General features: G+C 43.2%; 1 pseudogene; it reads right to left on the reverse strand.

The window, feature by feature from the left end:
* Positions 1-1,805: 1,805 nt before the first annotated feature.
* Positions 1,806-25,622, reverse strand: part of LOC148519826 (putative tyrosine carboxypeptidase MATCAP2) — a 28,448-nt pseudogene continuing 4,631 nt past the window's right edge.

The raw sequence follows: 25,622 nt of genomic DNA on the forward strand, positions 1-25,622 counted from the left end.
ATGTACTTTGTAAGGCGCTGCGGAACACTTGTGGCGCCATATAAATAAATGATAATAATAATGTCGAAGCTGGATGATTGGCTGAGATCAGATCTTTAAAAATATCTGAAGACGCCATGTTTGCATTGTCTGCACGACGCCATCTGGCGTAGTCAGTATAATATCATTATGTACAGCGCTATTTAGTGTTGTGTACATCTGCCGTATTACTGCACACTGTTAAAGTCTTTACATAATAAATGCGCACGGATACACATATGTATTTAAAGACTTTATATATATTTAAAAATGCAAGGTTTGGTCAGTGCTGGGAGACAAGTCCTGTGGACATGTCTGTGACTAGTAATTGAAAAACAGACACATACTGTGAGGTAAAAAAGAAAAACAAATAGGTGCGCTATCTGTTTAGTTGCTGTCTTAATATAAAAACCTGCAGCTGACACCAGAGGGGCTTCTGCATTAACCCTCAAAATGTGGAAAAAGAGAAAATTAAGGTATCTGCGCTGGTGATTATATAAATATATGACACCTTGTTTATATAAAAATTTATGAAATTTAGTCAATAGTGAACTGCAGTTCAATATAACATACACATATATACCAAATAATTAATAAAAATGTTGCCATAAATGATGCTAACAACCAAATAAATAGGATGGTTGTTGCAAATGGATAGTATCAAATGGTTCCCAAGGGCTAATATATAGCCAATAAACACAGTCCAGCAAATGACAATATTGTGCTTATAAGAAGGCCCAAGATAGGGAATAAAATTCAGGCTAATCAATGTCACAAATCGCTCACATCCCAATGTATAAAGTCCAGTGACTACAACTCCTAACCCAAGAGCTCACAGGAGAAATATAGAGCGGCAGTGGTGTATAATAGAGTCACACCGTTCAGGCGACTCCTGCCCGCAATGTGATGGGTAGCGAGAGACTGTGGATGAAGGTGCAACATACCGGGTGCTGATGTATAGCTGATTGGCACCACGGGACCGGCTCCCACAGGCACCACTGGCAGATGGAATACCAGCCCATATGGAGGGGGCACCATGGCCAAGAAGCCTCAATGGATGGTGGAGACCAGCGGCAACAGGTGCGTGTCCGTCCTGGCCGGCACAGAAGCCCGGCTGCTGAGCGGGATGGAGTCAGATGACCGCTAGGTAGGTATAGGCGGCTGCTGTGAGCTGAGCACACAGAGACCCAGATACCTCGACCGGAAAGCACAATAGACAGTCACTCAAGTGCAATCCTTCCAGCACTTGGAGCCAAGAGTGTGTGAAGTAATCGGTAGTTCACTAGTTCCTTGACGCGTTTCTCCCCTATACAGGGGTTTTCTCAAAAGGCAAGCAGCATGTCAATCCTCTGTCGGGAGGGTCTTTTAAACTCAATCCAATTATATGATTAGTGATCATTGTATCCATCTGTGTAGCAGACTTAATACAGCCCTCTATTACTGATAGATGCATTCCACTCCCCCCCCCCCAGAGCAATATATAGTCTCCTCACACTTCCTGGGATCTCTCTCTCTCAGTCAAGGCACAATCTGCTTATACGTGCTCCCTACAGCCAGCTCTGGGTCCTAAAGTACTCCTCTTCCTCCAAGCACACTGCAGTCCTGTGCTATTCACGTGAAAGGCTGTCAGGGAGTTAACCCCTGCTTTCCCTAGGGGAATCTTCCAGGGGTGTCACACACATTCTCCTGGTGGTCTGTGTAACATCACTGGGGTCCTGTAGATTTGGATTGGGACCCCTGGGGTTAGCTGTTAGTAGGAGAGTAGACAATTAGTGACAGTGGTGTGGTCACACGATCAGCTTCCTCAGCTTCTTGTCCGTCAGGCCATTCACTTCCATGATGTGCTCCAGACGTTTCATATAACGTCCTCGATCTCTGAGGAACAGAGGGATTCTGGAAGTGTGACAGACGGCAAATTGCTTCAGCCGAGTTATATCCTCATAAGACACCTTGTAGAAGAATCACAATATTGTATTAGATAAACATACAGTAAGACTACATATGGAGTGACTAGAAATTTACATCATGAAATTAAAATTAATTTACTCTGATTCTTATCACTAACCAACAAAAAGTATTATGTAATGTAATAACCTCCCCTCTAAATGATTTCCTAATTGCAAGTGAAACAGATAATACATAAATATTCAACCTCTGTATCAATACTTGCCGCTAGTGACTTAGGGCCTGATTCAGAGACGCTCGTAAGCGGCCGCTCGTTCGTTCCAAGCGATGTTTGCCCAACTGCGCATGCGTACGGATCGTAATACGCATGCGCGAACCAGTCAGTGCAGCTGAAAATCGTTTGTTCGCTAAATAGCGAATGCCTGCTAATATGAGTGACAGGAGGAGGCGTATGTGGGTGGTAGGGGAAGGTGCTTGAAAACGGGGAGTGGAAATCAGAATGCAGGCGTGCTTAAAGGTCAAAACGGGCATTTTATGGGTGTGCATAATCAATACAGCAGCGTCACTGACCACGTCACAGGGTTATTTTATAGTCAGAACTGCTCGCAAATTTGTGGTAGCAAAAACCAACCACAAGAATAGCGAGCAGTTCATACGCTGGTCGATGTACTCGATTAATCTAATAAATAGCGGACATGACGTAGGATGCGAGTGGCCAGGGGGCGTAGTTATCCAAAAAACGACCGCAAGTTTTGTTGGCTCATTCAGACATAGAGGCGTGAACAGACCGCAAAGAGCGAACGGTTCATTTGAATAGCCACCCCTTTTTTTGGAACGACCGACCGCAAATAGCGACCGGCTCTGAATCACCCCCTTAGTTGTAATTACAGATGTCAGTCTATTTGGACCAGCTTTGCACAAGGTGATGAGAGCTTTTTATTGCCAATGAACATATATAAGAGTTAAAAATGTGAAGACCAGCTGTGGATTTGCCATAGGCTTAAGTGAGAGTTTTTCCAGTAGGCCGATGGCTCAGAGGTCAGCTTGGAGCAATTTAAATTTTATACATATATCTTTTATATATGTTGTTTGCCCTGATCTGGGTGACCAGGGCTCATCAGGGCCTGGCTTAAAGTGGCTAACCCTGACATAGAGACCAGCTACATATGTTTATATGCATTGCGGATCTGCCCAGGGCTAGTGCCACAGGAACAGGCCAGCCACCAGGGATAAGTATGGGAGCGGGGGGCGGGATGAGCGGAATGTAGTGGAGTGGGGGAGGGGGGTTATAATATGGGGAGGTACGGCAGAAGTCAGAGAGGAGGGTAGAGTGGCAGAAAGAGGGTCAAGGATGAACAGAGTGGGGGGCAGTGTGGTCTGAGATGGCCCAGAAATGTCAACATCCCATCCTGAGATTCTCTGTATTAGGGTCTAGCAGTGGGATGGGAGAGTTAAGCACTAGTGGGAGGTTAGGGTTAGGCTGCATGAGGAAGGTTAGGGTTAGGCACTAGGGGAAAGGTTAGGGGTAGGGATTAGGGTTAATGATATGCCGAAAAGTTATAGGTAGAGATTAAGATTAATGAATGCCACTCATCAGATGCCTGCACCGGAACTACTCACTTTACATAGATAAATCTATTAATAGACAGAGTGTTTATTTGACAACTTAGTGCAATGGATTTAATGGGGTCTATATATTAAAAGTAATATAAAAGATTTTCCTTATTTATTAAGCCCCACATGACACAACAGTAGTACCAGTTATACTGACCAGGGCCCTAACTAGGGATGTGTGAGTAGGCCACTACTCAGAACACAAGGTCAATGGGATGGCACCATCACTGACCTGTTGGCTTCTGCATTTGGCTTACATGGTGCCTGGAAAGGCACCTTGCAGCCAGGAGATCCACCTGAGTGATGCCCACACTTCCCTAGGATGCGCCCAGCTGTCAAAGTCTTGGACTCACTTCAAATGTGCCCAGGATGCATTATTGTTCTGCTATGGCACTGATGCTGACTACCTTGCAATGCTATCACTATGTACAGATAGAATTGTCATTTGGGTTCTGTGGGTTTGGTATGAGTGTTAAACAATTAAAATGTCAACTCTCAGAACAGGGAAAGTGCCAGGTGGAAACTGTAATGCTGACCTGTTAATATGCGATTTAAAGAAGTTTAACAGTGTCGGCTTGCAACTGAAAACATGATGATAATGCGTCAGGCTTGACATGACACTAACATCTGAGAAAAAAGTAGCTGCTGTATTTGATACATTTGTTATTGTACATTTGAATGTTTTAATTAGGGAAGAGTAGCTACAAGCATACCAATGGAAGCACTAACATATAACTTTACCAACAGTGAGCCAGTAAAAAGAGACTCATACATAATGTTATCAGCACATTATGGACCTCATTCAGAGTCGGTCGTAAGCGGCCACTCGGTCATACGCCTAACGACCAAGAAACTGAAAAAGGAAGCAATCGCACGGCTGGTCGGTCGCAACCAAAGTGACGCCCATACGTGAACAATGCACCTCCTCTAGCTAGCAAGTGATAGCAGCTAGCGATCGAGTCAATCGTTGTCAGTCGCTGTATGTTAATTTTCTTCTGATGGTTGCGGCCGCTTGTGTTGTGTGCAAATTACCCCAAAAATTAACAAAAAAACGCATAGAATAAGCCATCCCCATGAAATTTATTTCATCTTATTATTCGCTAAAGCAAACGCAGCTGAATCAATTACAAGCCAATTAGCAGTGTTATTAGCTTCAACAAATGATTATTAGCTGCTTGCATTGTGTGGCTCAAAATAGAAACATCAATCCTAACATCAATAACATTCAATAGTATCGATTATACTCTGGGGCTTGCGAGAGCACGTACCCAACCTCAAGCTGGACGATCAGCCAGGCCTCGTACCTGCTCGCAGAGTGACGTTTTACTACTTCCGGCCTTCTATGTCGGTCGTAGCAGGTAATTTATATACGCACTCAAAACGCTCTCAAAACGCTGAGGCACACCTGCGTTTTCAGACCACCACCCCCGTCAACACCCACAAATGGCCTTTCATGTCAATCAACTCTCAGAAGCCACTTCCTGCTCGTAAGCTGTACGATCTACAGCATTTTGGATCGCAAAACCTCGTACGCACATGCGCACAACTAACCATGCGCATGCGTGGTTTGGAAACATCGGATGCGTACGACCAAGCGGCCGCTTACGACCGACTCTGAATGAGGTCTTATATCCTATCAGAAGCCATCTCCATCTACAGCAATACATGGAGTTCATACTAGGGGTGAGCAGGTTCGGATTTCTGAAATCCGAACCCCCCCCAGCCCCCCCGATCCGAGGCTGATCCGGGTCAGGCTCGACTTTTCCCGCCTGACTCGGATCTGAAATCGAGGCAAAATGTCATCATCCCGCCTTCCGGGTCTCGCGGGTTTTAGATCCTATATAAGGTACCCGCGTCGGCGCCATTTTCTCACTCGGCTGTGGACAGTGAAGAGGGAGGTTGGGAGTTAGGGCTGGCTGGGCTGTGTAGTGTAGTGTAGTGCAGAGTAGTGTTGTGCTGTGCTGTGCAGCGCTGTGCTGCTGTTGTCCATAGGGGCTGTGTCCACTACTTCAAAGTCCATAGGGGCTGGCTGTGTTGTGCTGTGCTGCTGTTGTCCATAGGGGCTGTGTCCACTACTTCAAAGTCCATAGGGGCTGGCTGGACTGTGTTGTACAGTCAGTTGTCCATAGGGGCTGTGTCCACTCCAAAGTCCTGTGCAGTGTCCCAGTCCTAAAGGGGTGCTGTAGTGTTGTCCAGGGGGTGCTCTGTCCGTCAGGGGTGCTCCCCCCAAGTGCTAAAAAAAAATATTCTCCAAGCAAAAATACACTCCAAACAAAATAAAAAAATATTTTCTGTGTTTGTGAATTGTGTGCGCAGTAGCCGCACGTGCATCAACAAAGTAGTGCCAAGCGTGCGCCTGTGTCATAAGTAAAGGGCCGGCTGGCTTAACCGTTAAAGGGTGCTGTAACCCCCAAAGGGCATTCCAAACAAAATAAAAAAATATATTTTTTTGTGTTTGTGAATTGTGTGCGCAGTAGCCGCACATGCATCAACAAAGTAGTGCCAAGCATGCGCCTGTGTTCCATAAGTAAAAGGCCGGCTGGCTAGTCCGTTAAAGGGTGCTGAAACCCCCAAAGGGCACTCCAAACAAAATAAAAATATATATTTTTTTGTGTTTGTGAATTGTGTGCGCAGTAGCCGCACGTGCATCAACAAAGTAGTGCCAAGAGTGCACCTGTGTCATAAATAAAGGGCCGGCTGGATTGTCCATTAAAGGGTGCTGTAACCCCCAAAGTACACTCCAAACAAAATAAAAAAATATTTTCTGTGTTTGTGAATTGTGTGCGCAGTAGCCGCACGTGCATCAACAAAGTAGTGCCAAGCGTGTGCCTGTGTCCCATAAATAAAGGGCCGGCTGGATTGACCGCTAAAGGGTGCTGTAACCCCCAAAGGGCACTCCAAACAAAATAAAAATGTTTTTTTCGTGTTTGTGAATTGTGTGCACTGTGGCTGCACGTGCATCAACGAAGGAGCAGCGCCAAGCGTGCGCCTGTGTCCCATAAGTAAAAGGCCAGCTGGCTTGTCCGTTAAAGGGTGCTGTAACCCCCAAAGGGCACTCCAAACAAAATAAAAAAATATATTTTTTTGTGTTTGAGAATTGTGTGCGTAGTAGGCGCACGCGCATCAACAAAGTAGTGCCAAGCGTGCGCCTGTGTCATAAGTAAAGGGCGGGCTGGCTTGACCGTTAAAGGATGCTGTAACCCCCAAAGTACACTCCAAACAAAATAAAAATAAACATTCTGTGTTTGTGAATTGTGTGCACTGTGGCTGCACGTGCATCAACAAAGGAGCAGCGCCAAGCGTGCACCTGTGTCCCATAAGTAAAGGGCCGGCTCGCTCATTTCTTACAGGGTGGTGTAACCCACAAAGTGCACTAGTCTCCAACAAAAATAAAAAATTATTTTCTGTGTTTGTGTGCGCCTTAGCCGCACGTATATATCAATATAACATAAATGGAGGACCAAACTTTCTCCGATAAAAATAAAATAGGGAAATATCAAGAACCACTTCCTCCTAGTGCTGAAGCTGCTGCCACTAGTCATGACATAGACGATAACATGCCATCAACATCATCTGCCAAGGCCGATGCCCAATGTCATAGTAGAGGGCACATACAATCCCAAATGGCAAAGTTCAGGAAAATGACCTTGAAAAAAACATTTAAATCATCTGAAGAGAAACGTAAACTTGCCAATATGCCATTTACGACACGGAGTGGAAAGGAATGGCTAAGGTCTTTCCCTATGTTCATGACTAGTGGTTCAGCTTCACATGACGATGGAAGCCCTCCTCCCACTAAAAAAATCAAAAGAGTTAAGCTGGCAAAAGCACAGCGAAGAACTGTGCGTTCTAAGAAGATATCACAAATCCCCAAGGAGAGTCCAAGTGTGGTGGTGGTTGCGATGCCTGACCTTCCCAGCACTGGACGGGAAGAGGTGGCTCTTTCCACCATTTGCACGCCCCCTGCAAGTGCTGAAAGGAGCACCCACAGTCCACTTGCTGATATGCAAATTGAAGATGTCACTGTTGAAGTACAACAGGATGAGGATACTGGTGTAGCTGGCGCTGAGGAGGAAGTTGGCGAGGAGGATTCTGATGGTGATGTGGTTTGTTTAAATCAGGCTCCGGGGGAGACAGTTGTTGTCCGTGGGATGAAAAAGCCCATCACGGTCATGCCTGGGCAGAAGACCAAATATTCCACCTCTTTGGTCTGGCAATATTTCTATCCAAATCCGGACAACAACTGTCTTGCCATATGTACCATATGTAAAGGTGAAATAAGTAGGGGTAGGGATGTTAACCACCTAGGAACATCATCCCTTATACGGCACCTGCAGTGCAATCATAAAAAGTTACTGTCAAGTTCAGAAACTTTGGCTAAGACCGTAAGCAGTCCAGGGACACCTAAATCCTGTTGTCCTGTTGTATCCAAGCGCCTGCAAACCACACCGTCAACTCCCTCCTCGTCAATTTCCTCCTTGGTGTTAGACATGCGTCCGGTATCCGCCATTAGTGCAGTGGGATTTAGACAATTGATGGAGGTAGTGTGTCCCCGGTTCCAAATCCCATCTAGATTCCACTTCACTAGGCAGGCGATACCGAGACTGTACAGAAATGTCAGAAAAAGTGTCCTCAGTGTCCTGAAAAATGCCGTTGTACCCAATGTCCACTTAACCACGGACATGTGGGCAAGTGGAACAGGGCAGACTAAGGACTATATGACTGTGACAGCCCACTGGGTAGATGTATCACCTTACGCAGCAACAGCAGCAGCGTCACCAGTAGCAGCATCTCAGAAATGCCAGCTCGTTCCAAGGCAGGCTACGCTGTGTATCACCGATTTCAGTAAGAGGCACACCTCCGACAACCTCTTAGAGAAACTGAGGGAAATCATCGCCCAGTGGCTTACCCCACTTAGACTCTCCTGGGGATTTGTCATATCTGACAACGCCACCAATATTGTGCGGGCATTACATCTGGGCAAATTCCAGCACGTCCCATGTTTTGCTCACACAATAAACTTGGTGGAGCAGAATTTTCTAAAAAGCGACAGGGGCGTGCAGGAAACGCTTTGGGTGGCCCGAAAAATTTGTGGCCACTTTCGCCATTCAGCGACTGCGTGCCGAAGACTGGAGCGCCAGCAAACACTCTTGAACCTGCCCCGCCATCACCTGAAGCAAGAGGTTGTGACGCGGTGGAACTCAACCCTCTATATGCTTCAGAGGATGGAGGAGTAGCAAAAGGCCATTCAACCCTATACATCCACCCATGACATGGATGGGGTATGCACCTGACTCAAGCACAGTGGAGAATGATTTCCGTGTTGTGCAAGGTTCTCCAGCCCTTCGAACTTGCCACACGTGACGTCAGTTCAGACACTGCCAGCTTGAGTCAGGTCATTCCCCTCATCAGGCTTTTGCAGAAGCAGCTGGAGAAAGTGAAGGAGGAGCTAAGACGGAGCGATTCCGCTCGGCATGTGGGACTTGTGGATGAAGCCCTTCATTCGCTTTGCCAGGATTCCAGGGTGGTCAATCTGTTGAAATCGTACCACTACATTAAGGCCACCGTGCTTGATCCTAGGTTTAAAGCCTATGTGGTGTCTCTCTTTCCGGCCGACACAAGCCTGCAGAGGTGCAAAGACCTGCTGGTGAAAACACTGTCAGCTGAAGCAGAACGTGACACGTCAACAGCTCCTTCTTCATTTTCTCCCGCAACTGGGGCTGCCAGGATAAAACTTAGGTATCCTAAGCAACCCGCTGGCAGTGATGCTGGGCAGGCAGGACCAAGTTTGGACATCTGGTCCGGACTGAAGGACCTGGCAACAATTTCTGACATGTCTACTGTCACTACATATGATACTGTCACCATTGACAGAATGGTGGAGGATTACATCAGTGACAGCATCCAAGTAGGCATGTCAGACAGTCCATACCTGTACTGGCAGGAAAAAGAGGCAATTTGGAGGCCCCTGTACAAACTGGCTCTATTTTACCTGAGTTGCCCCCCCTCCAGTGTGTACTCCGAAAGAGTGTTTAGTGCAGCCGGGAAAGGCGTAGGAGGTTGCTTCCACAAAATGTGGAGAAGATGATGTTCATAAAAATGAATTATCAACTCTTCCAGGGAAACCAGCTTCCAGAACGTACAGAGGGACCTGTGGTGGTGGATTCCAGTGAGGACGAGTTAATACTCTGTGAGGATGAGGATGTACACAACACTGAAGAGGGTGAGGAATCGGTGGATGAGGAGGATGAGGACGACATCTTGCCTCCGTAGAGCCAGTTTGTGCAGGGACAGATTAATTGGCAGCTTGTTTTGTGGGGGCCCAAACGAACCAATCATTTCAGCCACAGTTGTGTGGCAGACCTTGGCACTGAAATTATTGGTTTGTTAAAGTGTGCATGTTCTGTTTATACAACATAAGGGTGGGTGGGAGGGTCCAAGGACAATTCCATCTTGCACCTCTTTTTTTTCTTTGCATTATGTACAGTTTCGGGCCTAGTTTTTCAAACTGCCATCCTGTCTGCCACTGCAGTGTCACTCCTAGATGGGTCACGTGTTTGTGCCACCCACTCGTGTCGCTTAGCATAGTCATCCAGCTACCTCGGTGCAACCTTTTGGACATAAAAACACTATTGTGAGGTGTTCAGAATAGACTGGAAATTAGTGGAAATTAAGGTTATTGAGGTTAATAATAGCATAGGAGCATAAAAACCAACACATTCTGTGATTTTAGCTGTTTTTATGCTTTTTAAAAAAAAAATACAGATCCAAAACACAAAACCCAGAACCCAAAACACAGAAGAGTGGTTTTGGCAAAACCAATCCAGATCCAAAACATGAAGAAAGATCCAGATCCAAAACCAAAACACAAAACACGAAAAGTGGCCGGTGCACACCCCTAGTTCATACTGCAGCCTGTTATTGGGCAGCTCCAGCTCCTGTCCAATACGATGAGGTAAGATAGTTATTCTTCCCTCTATACAGTAATAGGGACAGACAGGTGCATATTAAGAAAGGAGAGGGCCCATGTGCTGTCTACGTTTGTGGCCCGTGTACAGTCTCCGTCCGATGCCCCTTCCTCTCTTTGCGGCAGCGCATTAGACTGTGAGTACTAGCAAACTCTAGTGCTGTGACAGAGTCTGCTGCGCAGCAGTCATTTTCCCCGCAAAACACCAGGAAAATGGCTACTGTGCCATATGATTTGTGCAGCGCTGCTGCCACCGACATAGTCCTCTGGAGAAGTAATTATTGAAGAAATGGTTGCAGGCTGTGCAGGGTGGGGCCCCGTGGATCCAAGGGCCTATGTGCACCACATACCCTGCACCCATTATAGATACGCCAGTGGGGACAGGCATCATTTAATGATTCCTTCCTACCTTGTTACAGTGATTGTGCATTGTGTTACTATGTGAGCAGTGTATGAATATAAATCAAGCACAATGATCATGATTGTGTCACTTTCCTATTATTACATTACTGAAAGACATACTGATAATAAAATATACCTTGCCCATGCATGTTAGCAGGCAGAAGTCTATGGTGTCTCTGTGTCTTAAGCTGGCCACACACTAGACCAACTTACATCCAACCAGCCAACTTGTTGATTGGTTGGAATTAAAATCTGGTAAGGAATGGAAAGGAATGGAATTCCTGGGAAGGAATGAAATGACAATCAGCAATTTGTTCCTAAACGCCGGAAAATGGACAAAAACTGTTGTTTGAACAAATTGTTTAGATCAAACATTTAACAAACTTGTCTGACGACCATTTTCATCTATTTTCTGGCATTTAGGAGCAAATTACTGATCATCATTTACTACCATACGTTACCAGAATTTCATTCCAACCAATCAACAAGTTGGCTGGTTGGATGTAAGTTGGTCTAGTGTGTGGCCAGCTTTAGAAGATGTAGAATCCCATTAAGGTAAACTTGATCTTTATTAAAGCAACCTGTGAGGATAAAAGGAAACATTATCATACAAATAACCCCCGCACTATACTATAAATCTATAACCTAAAATCTCATTATAAAACCTGTTGCTGGCACTTATAGATTTTTTCACAATAGTTATTATCCATTTTACAGAAAGGGAAAAACACAAATATAAAATGTGCATGTGTGTGGCAGGGGGGAGGGAGCAACTCTAGTAAACATGCAAAGGTGTAGTGATATATACAGATAAGCAGAATGGCAACCTTCCTGCTACACATTACAGCAGTGGTTCCTCACAGACAAAGCTCTGGTAGCTGTATGAGAAGATATAAGACAGCAGCACTGTGATAAATCCAGTGTATTACATTATACCAGAGGTTCTCAAACTCGGTCCTCAGGACCCCACACAGGTCATGATTTGCAGGTCACCCAGCAGGTGCACAGGTGTACTCATTACTCACTGACACATTTTAAAAGATCCACAGGTGGAGCTAATTATTTCACCTGTGATTCTGTGAGGAGACCTGGAAAACGTGCACTGTTTGGGGTGATGAGGACCGAGTTTGAGAACCTGTGCGTTATACAGAGCTTTTGTTTAGGCTACACCCTCTTGTGAAACCTCATTTGGCCAGTATATAAAGCTGCACCTTCCATATGTGATCCCATTTGACCAGAATACAATACCCTATCCTCCAACATGATCACTTCCATCCGGTACAAAATGCTCTGCTCCTGGACTTCCTTCTTAATTAATGATTGCTGACACCTGTGTTGAACTAGTTAATAGATGAGACAGGTGTTTCACCACAGGTGTCTGGAATCATCAATTAAGAAGGAAGTCCAAGAGCAGAGCATTTTGTATCGGATGGAAGGGGTCATGTTGGAAGGTCTGCAATACAATGATGCACAGTTTCACTAGTAATCAGATCAAATATTACCAGTAAATAAACAGTACAATTCTGCAACATCAGAACAAATTCTACACTATTATACTAGTAAATACACTCTCCTGTGCTTCAGCCCTTATCAAGGACGGCCGAGAGGTTTTACTGCGACTGATGGTTACACTTGTGAATTGCTGCACTATATCCATGAAGAGACATAGGCCCTCATTCAGAGCCGGACGCAAGTGGCCGTACGCACGTAGTGATCCGATGTTGTTCAACCACGCATGCGCCGGTGTAACAGTGCGCATGTGCGTACGGCTGATTGCGTTCATTTTTTCAGTCGTTCGTGGAATAGAGAACAGGAAGTGACATATCAAATGTGATTGCCAGAACAGTCCGTTTTGGGGCGATGACGGGGGTGGAGATGGGAAAACGCAGGCGTGTCGAGGCGTTTTTTGGGTGTACATAAATGATCTCATGCGAACGGCCAATGTGAACGGAAAAAGTCATACGTCACTGTCTGATCCACTTTCCATTCAAACTGCTCGCTCAGCTTGTGGTCTGGTATTCTCTACCACAATGGCGATGGTCTCTTCGTCCCTCCTGAGTCTCATCGATGGTTTTCCGATTTATCAATTGAGACCACAAAAACAATCAACTTAGAATTGCAAACAAGCTTGTAATGTGTTTAGCAAATCGTTTTTTCTTTCTAGCACAAAACCGTACGCAGGTGAACTACTCAGCTGCTAATTTCTGGATTAGACAATCAATTATCTTACCATTTTTTGTGTTAAATATGTGTTGTTTTTTTTTTTTTTTTTTTTAATGCAACAATATTGTCAGCATGTTTAGGTTATTTCTTCATTTTTAAGGGGCCAAGAAAAATGTTTTGTTTTTTTTTGGTTTGCAAAGTGTTCTTTAAAACTCCTAAATGGATTTTAACCCTTTGGTTTCTAAATCCAAAATAATGTTTAGATTTCCCTTCTATTGTTTTTGAATTTTTATGCAGGATTACCTATTAACCAGTTTTTTAAAAATTTCACAATACAATTGAGCAGATTTTACAGATGTTTTATTTTTGATACACATTTTGTTTTTAATGTGTAATTTGCATATTTCACATCTGAATAACGTAAATAAAGATAAAAAATAATAACAAAACACACAAACACAAATAGTGGCAGTTGGCCAACACAAAATAACACAAATTAAAAACAATTCACAAGAAAGGAGAGGGAAGTTTTGGCCCTTAAGGAATATGGGGCAAGCACAGAAGGATTGTGGGAAAATTAGCCAGTGCTGTCAGCGCCTTTTGCCACGTTTGGCCGGGGTAGGGAGGGAGCCTGACCGTGTCCAGGAGGTCCTTCGGCTGGCCTGTCCAGAGGCAGATGTTGTGGCCTCTGGACTAGGCATAGGGCTAGGCACATTTGGCTAGGCACATTTGCAGAATGTCCGTGTGGTGATCCGATTTAAAATTGAGATCCGTGAGGAGGGCCACTGCCTGCGAGGGGGATTGCCCTTGACTGGCAGCTGCAGGGTCCCCAGCCGGATCTACTGCTTCTCCCATGCAGAGCCAGCAGAAATTCTGCGGCCAACGCTCCCCTCTGGAGCAGACTCATCCGCCTGTGTCTCTGTTGGAAAAATGAGAAAAGAGTAACATTACAATCTGCATAGTGTCACAAACACATTTCTGAGTTGTTAACATTACAACATTTACCTGAGACAACATGAGGATCGGCAAAGTCTGGCATGTCCGTATCCATGTTGGACACACCAAACACCTCCTCATCCTGCACACACCCCTGTGCCAGCTCCTCCAAATCATTAAGCTCCAATGACACAGGGGTGGGACCCCCACCTGTCCCCCTTGCATGCCTAGCCCTATCAGACAGTTTTTGCTTCAGCCGATATTTGAAGTTGCTCCATCTGTGGGTGACAAAGTTGGCATTATTCCTGCAGTTTTTGGCCCTGTAACCACTTTTTTTTTAATGTAGTTTTTACGTACCGGCGTTTGACCTCCAGGGTTGTACGGACCAACTCACCCACCCTGTTGACAGCACTGGCTATATCATCCCACATTTTCCACTTTTGGCTTGCACCCATATTCCTTTTGGCCTGTGGCAGGTTGTCAGTGCACATTTGGACTAAAACCTCCATCTCCTTTCTTGTGAATTGTGGCTGCCTTTTTTTTTTAAGCTTTTGTTGGCCTACTAGGCCCAGCAGCCTCTGACATGGCATCCTCCTTGTGTATAAAACATATTTTAATTTGTGATGTCAAACGTTCACAAAAGTAATGTTTAAAAGAATCCTTTTACCCCAAAAATACTTATCGTGCGCCTCTTGGCCCGTGCTTTGCTGATCATTGGACATTTTTGTGTTTCAAGTCTCACTACAGCAGACCGTTTTGGGATTTCCATGATGTATTTATACCTGCATCCGCATTACTCGTCCGCATCATTGATTGTGCGCTCCTATTGTCCGTCATTAATTTGATCGGGAAAATAAACACTATTTATGGCTTTGAGTGACTCGAGTCGTGGTGGCGGGTGGCGAATGGTGGATTGTGGTCTGGATTTCTGAGTATTATGCGTTATTTGGAGTTTGTTGGAGTTTGTTGGAGAAGTTTAGCAGTTTTTAATTTTTTTTTTTGGGACAGTTTATTTTTCTTTCCGTACGCTTTTTGCTTTTTGGATTTTCATTTTTGTTTCTTATTTGAGTAAGTATTTTCTAAAACCTCCTTTAAAACTAATCGTATTTGTTTTTGAAATGTTAGTACTTATGTTTTTTTTTCTTTTACCAGTTATTTTGGCATTGCCCCCGTGAAGTTTTTGGACTTTGGGTTATTTGTCAGTTTTTGGTAAGTCATTTTTACTGCCTGAAGTTACAGTTTCGATGTGTTGGTGTTCGCATATGTTTGGCTAAGTAATTTGTAATTGTTTCTTTAACCAATCCTATCTTAACACAAAATATAGCGTAGTCTTTGGCGTAATATTGTTTGAGTTGTATGTAATTTTGACCTCCTTAAAAAATTAACGCACTAATGTCACCTTATTCCCCATGTAAAAATGCGAACTATTTAGTGCACTAATGTCTCCTTATTCCCCATGTAAAAATGCGAACTATTTAGCACACTAATGTCTCCTTATTCCCCATGTAAAAATGCGAACTATTTAGCGCACTAATGTCTCCTTATTCCCCATGTAAAAATTAGAACTATTTAGCGCACTAATGTCTCCTTATTCCCCATGTAAAAATGCAAACTATTTAGCGCACTAATGTCTCCTTATTCCCCATGTAAAAATGAGAACTATTTAGCGCACTAATGTCTCCTTATTCCCCATGTAAAAATGCAAACTATTTAGCGCACTAATGTCTCCTTATTCCACATGTAAAAATGCGAACTATTTAGCACACTAATGTCTCCTTATTCCCCATGTAAAAATGCGAACTATTTAGCGCACTAATGTCTCCTTATTCCCATGTAAAAATGCAAACTATTTAGCGCACTAATGTCTCCTTATTCCCCATGTAAAAATGCGAACTATTTAGCGCACTAATGTGTTTTTGGCTTAAAAATTGGACAGTCTTGTTTGTCCACTAAATGTAGCGTGCATTTCCTAACTAATGTGTGCTCCCTTCTATCTTTTAACGCATTTAAAAAAGTGTTTGGATTCAAATCTGACAAACAAAAATTCAAAAACGATTTTCTATTTTGGAAATGTAGGTTGTTGGACTCATGACAATACCCTGGCCTGTAAGCATCTTTGGATTTTTGGCAAAAGATAAGTAGATTTTTTGTTTCACATTTGACTCAAACATTAACTACCTGGCTTACCATTTCAGGTTGATGTTGGTCGTATTATCTTGGCCATGCTTCCGGAACCTGACCAACCTCAACCTCGTCCCAGGCGTAGGCATCGTAGGCGTGCAAGGCCCCAGATATATAGAACACGTGTCACCCTTTTTTGACTGCCCGATGATGAGGTTTTAAGACGATACCGTCTTCCTCCACAAATCATCATAGACACTCTCTCATTAATAGAGAGTGATCTTGAACGGCAAATTGACAGTCCTACAGCAATACCACCACTTACGCAATTAATGTCGGTGTTACATTTCTGTGCCTCAGGATCCTTTCAAACCACGGTGGGAATAGTTGCCGGAATATCCCAATCCTCCTTTTCAAGGTTCCTGAGGGCAGTGATGGAGGCCCTTTTCAAACACCTCCATCATTTTATTAAAATGCCATTGCATATGGGTTCCCTTAGTGTGGCGAAGGCCAATTTTTACCAAATAGCTGGCTTCCCACACATCATAGGGGTTGTGGATGGCACTCACATACCACTTCAGCCTCCAGCAAGGCTGGAGGCTATATTTAGGAACCGCAAGCACTATCATTCACTGAATGTAATGGTGGTATTTGATGCCTCCCTCCAGATCCTGTCCCTGAATGTCAAATTCCCCGGGAGTGCACATGATTCCTTCATCATCCGGCAATCAGGGATTTGGCCTAAATTAGATAACCTGGTGATGCGTGACTTCAGGGTAAGTGGACACCTTTAGTTGAAACCAATGCAAAGCTTGATACACAATGATCCTGATAGTTGTATTTGTTTTTTCACAGGAGACAGTAGTTACCCTTGCACGCCCTGGCTGCTCACTCCTTATTTGGCTCCCACACCAGGGCCACAAAGTGAGTATAATTCCGCACTTACAGCCACCAGGCAGGTGGTGGAGCGCTGTATCGGCCATTTAAAAGGCCGATTCAGATGCCTCCACCGCTCTGGTGGCGAACTCATGTATTTGCCGGCTATGGTTTCGAAAATAGTGGTCCTGTGTGGGATATTTCACAGCATCTCCATAAGGAGTGGTGTCCCAATGCAGCCAGAGGATGCCTTGCCTGAGGATGGCCCCCCCGAGGTTGGTCGGAGGTCAGTATGTGGGGGGGCCATACGCAATGATGTGGTGGCAAGATATTTCAGGTAATTATTGTCAAACATTTACTTAATTGACACAATGTCGACATGTACGATTGTAATGTGCCTTTTTAATATTTTGATACTTTTTTTTTCTTATCTTCCTTTAAAATCCACCAAAAAACGATGCCTACTACCTGCTCCACTAAATTGTGTACATGTGGCCACATTGGATCTAACTTTGGGAACAATTATTTCATCGCCTCATTTGTGGATTTATGTTGGCCTGCTACTTATTTCAACAGTTCTTGATTGTTTCTTTTGTTGTTTGCTTTTGGTGTTGGTTGTTTTTTGTATTGTCTTTTCACTGTGTGAATTGCTTGTCACAATTCACTTTCTGTATGTGTTTGGTGTGTATTACATTTTTGTTTGCCGTTAAAAAGACTGTTTTTTTTTAAATTACAAGCACGTGTAACCTGGCACAAAAAATGCCACCTTTCGTAATGCCTAATCCTGTAATGTGTGAAATGGTTAAGTCTTTGAACATGCTTTGTGTCTTTCAAAAAACAACAAAGGTATTATGTTGAATCAGTAGGTTTTCTAAACTAGGCCTAAGCAGGTTTCATTTTCTATTTACATTACCCACCCAAAGAAAAACAACAAAATGTTTGAATTTCTACAAACCTATTGGTATGGTGAGGTGTTTAATGTGGCAGCTTACATACTTACTAGCGCTTTGTACAATCTAATTTACCTTACTTTAAAGAACATGATCAAATAGTCGACTTATGGAAGGTTAAACAATGTAATTTTTTCAGACAAGGAATGAGACTCGATAAAATACAATGCAATTTTATTTACTCAAACAGTTTGGGCATAATACAAAAATAAAAAAAAATCAGCTCCGAAGGACCGCCGCCATGTGGTCAAGGACCACTAGCATCCCTATACGTGGCCACGCAAGGCGGCCAATCCCTCCTGCATAGAATGCAGCCGCCTCTGGTCCTCTGTTGGAAAAAAAAAGGATCCTTAATAAAATGACACCTTACATTAGAAGTTTACAAAACAAACTAAACAAATAAATCTAGTTTAAACAAAGATCCAGTTGTGATGAAAAAAACAAAGTACTGGCAAATGCAAAGATGGTATAAATACTAAATTAAAAATGAACATACAAAAAGGCGACCACAAAAAGGACGAAGTACCCTTGTTAGGGTAAACAATAAATACCCAAGTATGAGTGTTTGGACATGTGTGATATGTATCAGTGGAAAATATCCAAGACATTGCCTATCAAATTAAAAATGTCTCCCAAAAAAAACCCAACAACTTTTAAAGGGAAACATACCGGTCATTGGGATTGCGGGTCTTTGAGGCCCTCCATCCTCCTCCTCCTCGGAGGTGGGCAAGTGCTGGTGGTTAGACGGAGGGGATATTTCAGATATGGTGGACGGTGATGAAAAGCGCCGTGGTGGGGAGGGGAGGGTGAAGAAAAGAGAGGGGGGGTGGAGTGGAGGGTGAATTTTGGGGGTGGGGTAAATTGGGAGAGAGAGGGGCCTCAGGTAGTGGCCGGTCAGGGGGGAGGGGGAATTGGGGGAAGGTTGGGGAGATGTGTTTGGGCTTGGAGTCAGCGTCAGGGGACGAGCTCGGCATCTTATTCGGCGGCGAGCCCAGCTTCTGCTTTCAGCCCCTAAATGATGTTTGAAAAATGTTTAGTCCTTTTTTGGGGGGGGGTTGGCCACAAATTTACAACTCCAAAAATGTTAAAACATTAAAAAAACTGAAAACATGCACACGTAGGCCTGTCCAAAAACAACCAACAGGGCTAGACTGAAAACATGCACACGCAGATAGGGCCACAATAAACAAACAGGGCTATACTGAAAACATGCACACGCAGATAGGGCCACAATAAACAAACAGGGCTATACTGAAAACATGCACACGCAGATAGGGCCGCAAAAACCCCCCAGAAAATACAAAAAAAAAAATTACTTGCAGTGATCCGCAGCCGCAAACAGGCCAGCAAGCGTGGCATGCGGCGGCGCAGATCCGACCACCTGCGCTCTAGCTGCCCGATATTTCGGCGTGAGCCGAAGGAGCGCAGGCGGCGGCAAACCTCCGCATAGGCCGTTCGTTTCTGGCGGTTGCTGATGGGGGGAGGCTGGCTGGTGATCCACCGGTCCATCACCTCCGTTAGGACCAAAAGTTCCCGCCTGGTAAACGCGGAGGCTCTCATGATGGCAATGATTTATTTTACACCAAACAGTTTTAATAAAGGCAAGAGAAAAAATTTGATTGGCTAATGTACTTGGTAAATTAACAGGAACCATTCTATTGGTTATTGAATGAGTCATGTGTCCTCCAGCCTCAAAAATATAATGTGAGTTATGATAGGCTTGATGCATTGACATGCGTAAGCTAATTAAAATAAAGAAATTAAAAAACTAAAATATGCCTATCACAAACACAGGAAAACAATACGATCATTGGTTAAAACATGTATTTTTGATAAAGTAAACCATTGGTGAAACCGTACGTATTCTGCGGGAAAAATGACACACACGGACAAGAATAAAGTTTATTGAAAATTAAAAAAAAAACGGATTGCAAACATGTGAAGAGCAATTAAGCTAATTAATATATTGATTGGCATGAAACGATTAAAGTATGTATGCAGAATGAACAAGCAGGTAATCGAAATCTGACAGGTCCACTTCCGGAATTGACTTGTGCGAGCTTCCAAAGCAACCAAAGAGGAAACGAACGGTCGCTATTTTGAACGGTCGCAAGCTAGAGGAGGGGTTGGGAGACTAGAGGGCGGAAAAGTCGATACAAAAGAACTTACGAGCGTGCGCTTGAATTTACATTTTTTCGGACGTACGGCGGACGTGCGATCGGCCACTTGCGTCCGGGTCTGAATCAGGCCCAGAATGCAATGTGCGCTGTACACACCTCAAACAAGCAACACAATTAATATAATGACCAAACTCGCACAATATAGTGCATCTATGTATGTGCAATTACACCTATTTTTCTGTGTCAGCAGCATAGAGTATACTGTGAGTTTTACAAGGCTATAGTCCATCACAACATCCAATGTATTTATTTTATAGTGCCATCCTATTACATAGCTGTGTGCAGGGAATATATAATCCATCACATCTGTATGTTTATGGACTTTGGGACTGAGTTAGAGATGGACAGTATTGTACAGCAGCACAGAAGCAGCTGTACAATACCGTCCCACAAAATGCAAATGCAGCAGGAGGTGTCTATAGGACATGGTTGCTCATTTTTATAGGGACCTAATCTGTAGCGTAAATTCATCCCATATGCCCGGAGGCAAGTTATAATTTGTTCTTCCCCCCCCGTCACAGCCACTGACACTGTAATGTAGCAAGTCGAATGCGGACAGGCTATAGATAGACGAAGGAAGCAGCTGATGGTCTGACATGGAGCTCTCCACTAGTGTATGGTAGCTTCTCAGGTGCCGGGAAGAGGTGCCATCTATTGGGCGGCCGTTACGGTACCCTCCGGGTACATAGTTACAGCCCTAAGTGGGGTGAATATGTTGTGGACAGTGGAGGAGGTGCCCCTTCAGAGCTGGAGCCCGGCGGCATTCGCCTCCATTGTCTCCCATAGTTCTGCCCATGGACCTAATTATCATTGGGGGCCAGATGTCCCTTGGTGATTAAGTATCCAACTCGCTGTGAGTTGCAGTGGTGGATACTTCATTACTGCAGCAAGTCAGTATTGCTCCTGTGCGGGGACATTTTGCTTACACTGTGCATAATGATGGAGCACATTCCCTTCTAAGCTCATATTTACTAAGCGGTGAGTTTTCAAAATTGCAAATCTTCAGTGGTTTTACCTGTGGAATTTAAAATGTAAAATAATATTAAATGCAAAATTGTCTGTGTTTTGCACTTAATATTTTTGCCATGCTAAATCCTGTGGGCAAACCCATTGAATATTGTCTGTTTTGAAAGTTCGCTGCTTGGTTACTTCACCACAACAATGGTTTATGGAACAGAAAGTTCTCAGTTACCTGGCTGGGATGTGTCAGAGCAGCCCCTCTTTGCTCGCATACAGTAGTCCCAGCGGGTGTTAGGGTCTTCCACAAACTGACCCAAGTCCTGGAACAGCTCACAGAATGACATGCGGCTGGCTTGGTAGACTGTGTAATAGAGCAGTGCAGATCTCCACAGGAAAGGGTCTTTGTTATACAGGACACTGTGGATGCTTGCCAGGCCTTCTTCAGTGGGATTGGTGGGTTTTAGACCATATCTGTCATGCCCATTGCTGTTACACCATGGCTGTTGCTTGTTGTTCACTGAACGGTAATAATGGGTTCCTGCATTCAAACAAGTAATACAACTTTTTAGATAATCTTTAAAATGGAAATGAAACTTTGTGCATTGATAAATTCACAAGTATTATTTTACTTACAGTATCAAGCACCAATATATTACATAGCTCTATGCATTGAATGGATATTATGAAAATAAATAAAATACAGTACAATGAGATAAAACAGAAAATAAACATGACCCTTCCTATATGGACCTATAACATCAATATACCCATGGAAACATTTGTTAGGTTGATACAGTCCCTTTCTCACCCAGGATGCCTCCAAAACCCTCATACATTCACTGGTCATCTCCAGATTGGACTACTGTAACCTCCTCCTATCTGGCCTCCCCAATTCCCATCTCTCTCCTCTCCAGTCTGTCCTCAATGCTGCTGCTTGGCTCATTTCCCTCTCCAATGCTCTACATCTGCCTCCCCTCTCCTACAAGCCCTCCACTGGCTCCCCTTCCCTTTCAGAATCCAATTCAAGGTTCTCACACTAACTTACAAAGCCCTCACCCATTCCTCTCCCATTTACATTTCTGATCTCATCTCTCTTCACTCTTCTGTCCGCCCTCTTCGTTCACTTACTACACACCTCCAAGATTTTACCTGTGCTGCTCCCCACCTTTGGAACTCCCTCCCTCTCCCCATCAGACTCTGCACCTCTCTACAATCATTCAAACAAGCTCTTAAGACCCACTACTTCATCAATACTTTCCAGCTCTCATCCTAACTTGCTGCTACATCTTCCTCCCTGTCTACCCCATCTGTGTCACTCCTGTTTGTTTGCCCCTCCCTTTTAGAATGTAAGCTCTTTCAAGCAGGGCTCTCTACCCTCTTGTGCTTCTCCCTACTGTATTTTCATTTATCTCTTACTCCCCACTAGGGCAACTAACACTTGGCTGCTTATGTGGGTGTAAAGGTCGCTAATATATAGCTATGTTTATTATCCATGTCTGTGTCCTGCATTGTATTGTAAGTCGCTGGTTACTTATTTGTTTATGTACTTTGTAAGGTGCTGCAGAACACTTGTGGCACCATATAAATGATAATAATAATAATAATAATAATAATAATAATAATAATAATAATGTGGAAATAAAAGAACAGTGAATATAAATGAGCAGAAGCCAGTACCTATTTCATGTCTGAGCATCCCTTCCAGCCAGTGTTCCCGTGCAGCGGAAACATTAATGGCCATTGTTGCTCGCCCGTTGCTCACAGTCATGCAGGCTCATGACAGAATATCACTTGTAAGGTCAATAGCAATCTAGAACATGGAGAAAGACAATGTCACCGTATGTAGCATGTATACGAGGCTGATAGCAGCAGCACAAACTTTGTCACACACAACACAAGTTGTAAAAACTATTGGTTTTGATTTTTTTTAAAAATGCGTGGGGCCCTTACTGTATTAAAGACATTTTAAAGAGTCCACAAACCATGACAGATAACTGGTAATAAATAATAAAAATTGTATGTGAACAGTTTCTATACAATGAAAAGCAAAGTATATTGCAAGCCAGGATTACACACAGGTGCCGCTCATGCATTAAGTAGGCAAATCATTTTTCAGTGTCATGTATAAACTACTGGACTATTCTGGTTGGCTGCAATTATGGCTAGCATAGCTGCAAGAGGAGACCTCAGTGACTTAGGATAAAAGCTAAGACCTGGCAGTGTATGTGTGTGAGCTCTGTACTGCAAAAGAGCACAGGCTATAGCCTACTGAGCAATGGAGGAAGGTGATACGGTCACAGAAATCCTCCCTAACAATGTTCACAACAAATATATATACAGTACAGGGCACCTCTGGTGCCAGTCTAAACAGCTCCAGAGGCCAAAATGCTTATTTATTTATTTTTATTTTAAATGGTCATATACAAAAAGGAACATACATGCCAGGGTGCCTGTTGTTATCCATGATTGGCATTTCTGTGATGTTTTGTGGTGCATTTCCTTGATATGCTTTGTGTGCTGGCAATCACTTAGACAGAAGGATTAAGGTTATCACTATACAGCATATTGGTATTGAGTGATCATATTCACCTTATGTTAGCTTTTCTCTTCTAATAGCAAATTGACCAACCACAGAGCATGTGTCATCATAAACTCTATATATATATATATATATATATATATATATATATATATACCAATCTCAGACCCCAGGTCTAAACTCACACCCACTGGAGTGACAATAGAAGCCGTGGTATCTACTACCACTATCAACCAGGTGTTATTTGAGTGACTTTCTGGATCCCAGGTAAAGGTAGAACAGTTTCATGGTGCATAAATGCTGTACAGGACACACATGTGGTAGGCCAGCACACAATTAAGTGTTTCCATTTTTGCCCACTAGCTACTGTATATCACAAGGAATATACCAAACCCATCATTTGGAATCCAGTAAAGTAGCCACCTCTTCAGGAGGGACCACAAGTAATACTAATACCAAAGGCCAAAAACTATCACAGCTATCATGACCTTTGATGCCAATTTATACACTGTAGAGCCTTTTAGGGTTATTGTTAGACTTACATTTAAGTGCAATCTGATGAGATAACCATACTGATATCACAAAATGAATGTGATTTAGAAACTATTAAAAATTGTACTATATTGGAGGATAAAGCAACTGATTAACCATTCAGCAACTACCCAGTGCTTTTTAGGTCTGATGGGAATGGGCTTTTTAATCTACGCTCTGCATTTATAAGAATAGCAGCCACATGCTATGTGTCCTCACAACTGGAGCCAAACTATTAATGATCATCTAAGAGTCCAGAGAGACAGCCTATAACAGTTCTGAACGGTTGCTGTTTGTTTCTGTGAGGTGTACAGAATGCTGTGTAATATGTACAGGATACAGAGTACAGGACACAGTACCCCAATCACATGAGCAGGAACGGTAATAAGATGTAGCACACAAACAGCTGATGTAGCAATATCTGTAGTAACCTATATGGTCTATTCTGTCCTACCATGGGACATTGTAATATAAGTAGTAATCTATTATATGTAACAAAAATAGCAACAACTTCATACACTCCTTTCTAGTCATTAAACTAGAAATAATGTGTGTGTGCTATCAAATTATATGGGCAAAATAAGGGAAATCATTTAACATCATATATTTAGTGGTGCAATATTTGTTTGAAAATAATTGTGGCCATAATCATAAAAATGTGTATTATTTTTACTTTCTCCATTTAATTTATAATCCATACAAATAAGATAGACAATTTGTCATAAAAAAGCAATATACAATTTACTCTGAGATTGTCTTCTAACTAGCACATAGCAAACAACTAAGATGTGTCTTTTAAGAAAGCTACAGAGTAACTAGATCATTAAGGGATAAATAACAAATGCTTTAGGCCACTTACCTCACCCATACAGCGTTCTTTCTCCATGTAGCTGTGAATTTGGCGCAGAACCTGACTCTTTGGCAGCAGCCGGCCTCCTGTTGTTTTCTCAAAGTTGTCATAGCTGCCATATTTCATAAGTGTTCTCTGCATTATACCAATAGCCTGCACAAGAAAACATCAATTAAACAATATATATTTTATATATATTTTAATTCGATTTTTATTTTAGAAACTTTTAAAACATGGACATTTCTAACCTTTTAAAATTTATTATAGAGAGCTGAAATATAAGTCCATAAAAAATTAAAGGAAGACTATTTTATCACAATAATATATGTGCACCCAGGAAATATAGATTGCATGTAAGAAGGAGGAGGGGAGTGTACCCTGGGGGGTATTGGTAGGTTAGCTTGCTGTATGTTACCCTTTGGGATGCAAAGGTTTGGGTAGTTACATAAATTGGTTGGATAGGGAGGCTTCCTTCCTCTTTGCAGTTTCCTAATACAGAAATACTTAAGTAAGGATAATTGACATAAGCATGGGTATACTAAGAAAGGAGGGGGCCAGTGTACAGTCTCTATCCAGGACCCCTCCTCCTTAGCGACAGCACATTAGTGAG

Source organism: Taudactylus pleione, unplaced genomic scaffold, assembly GCF_031769625.1.
Source record: "Taudactylus pleione unplaced genomic scaffold, aTauple2 ptg000181l, whole genome shotgun sequence".
NCBI lineage: Eukaryota > Metazoa > Chordata > Amphibia > Anura > Myobatrachidae > Taudactylus > Taudactylus pleione.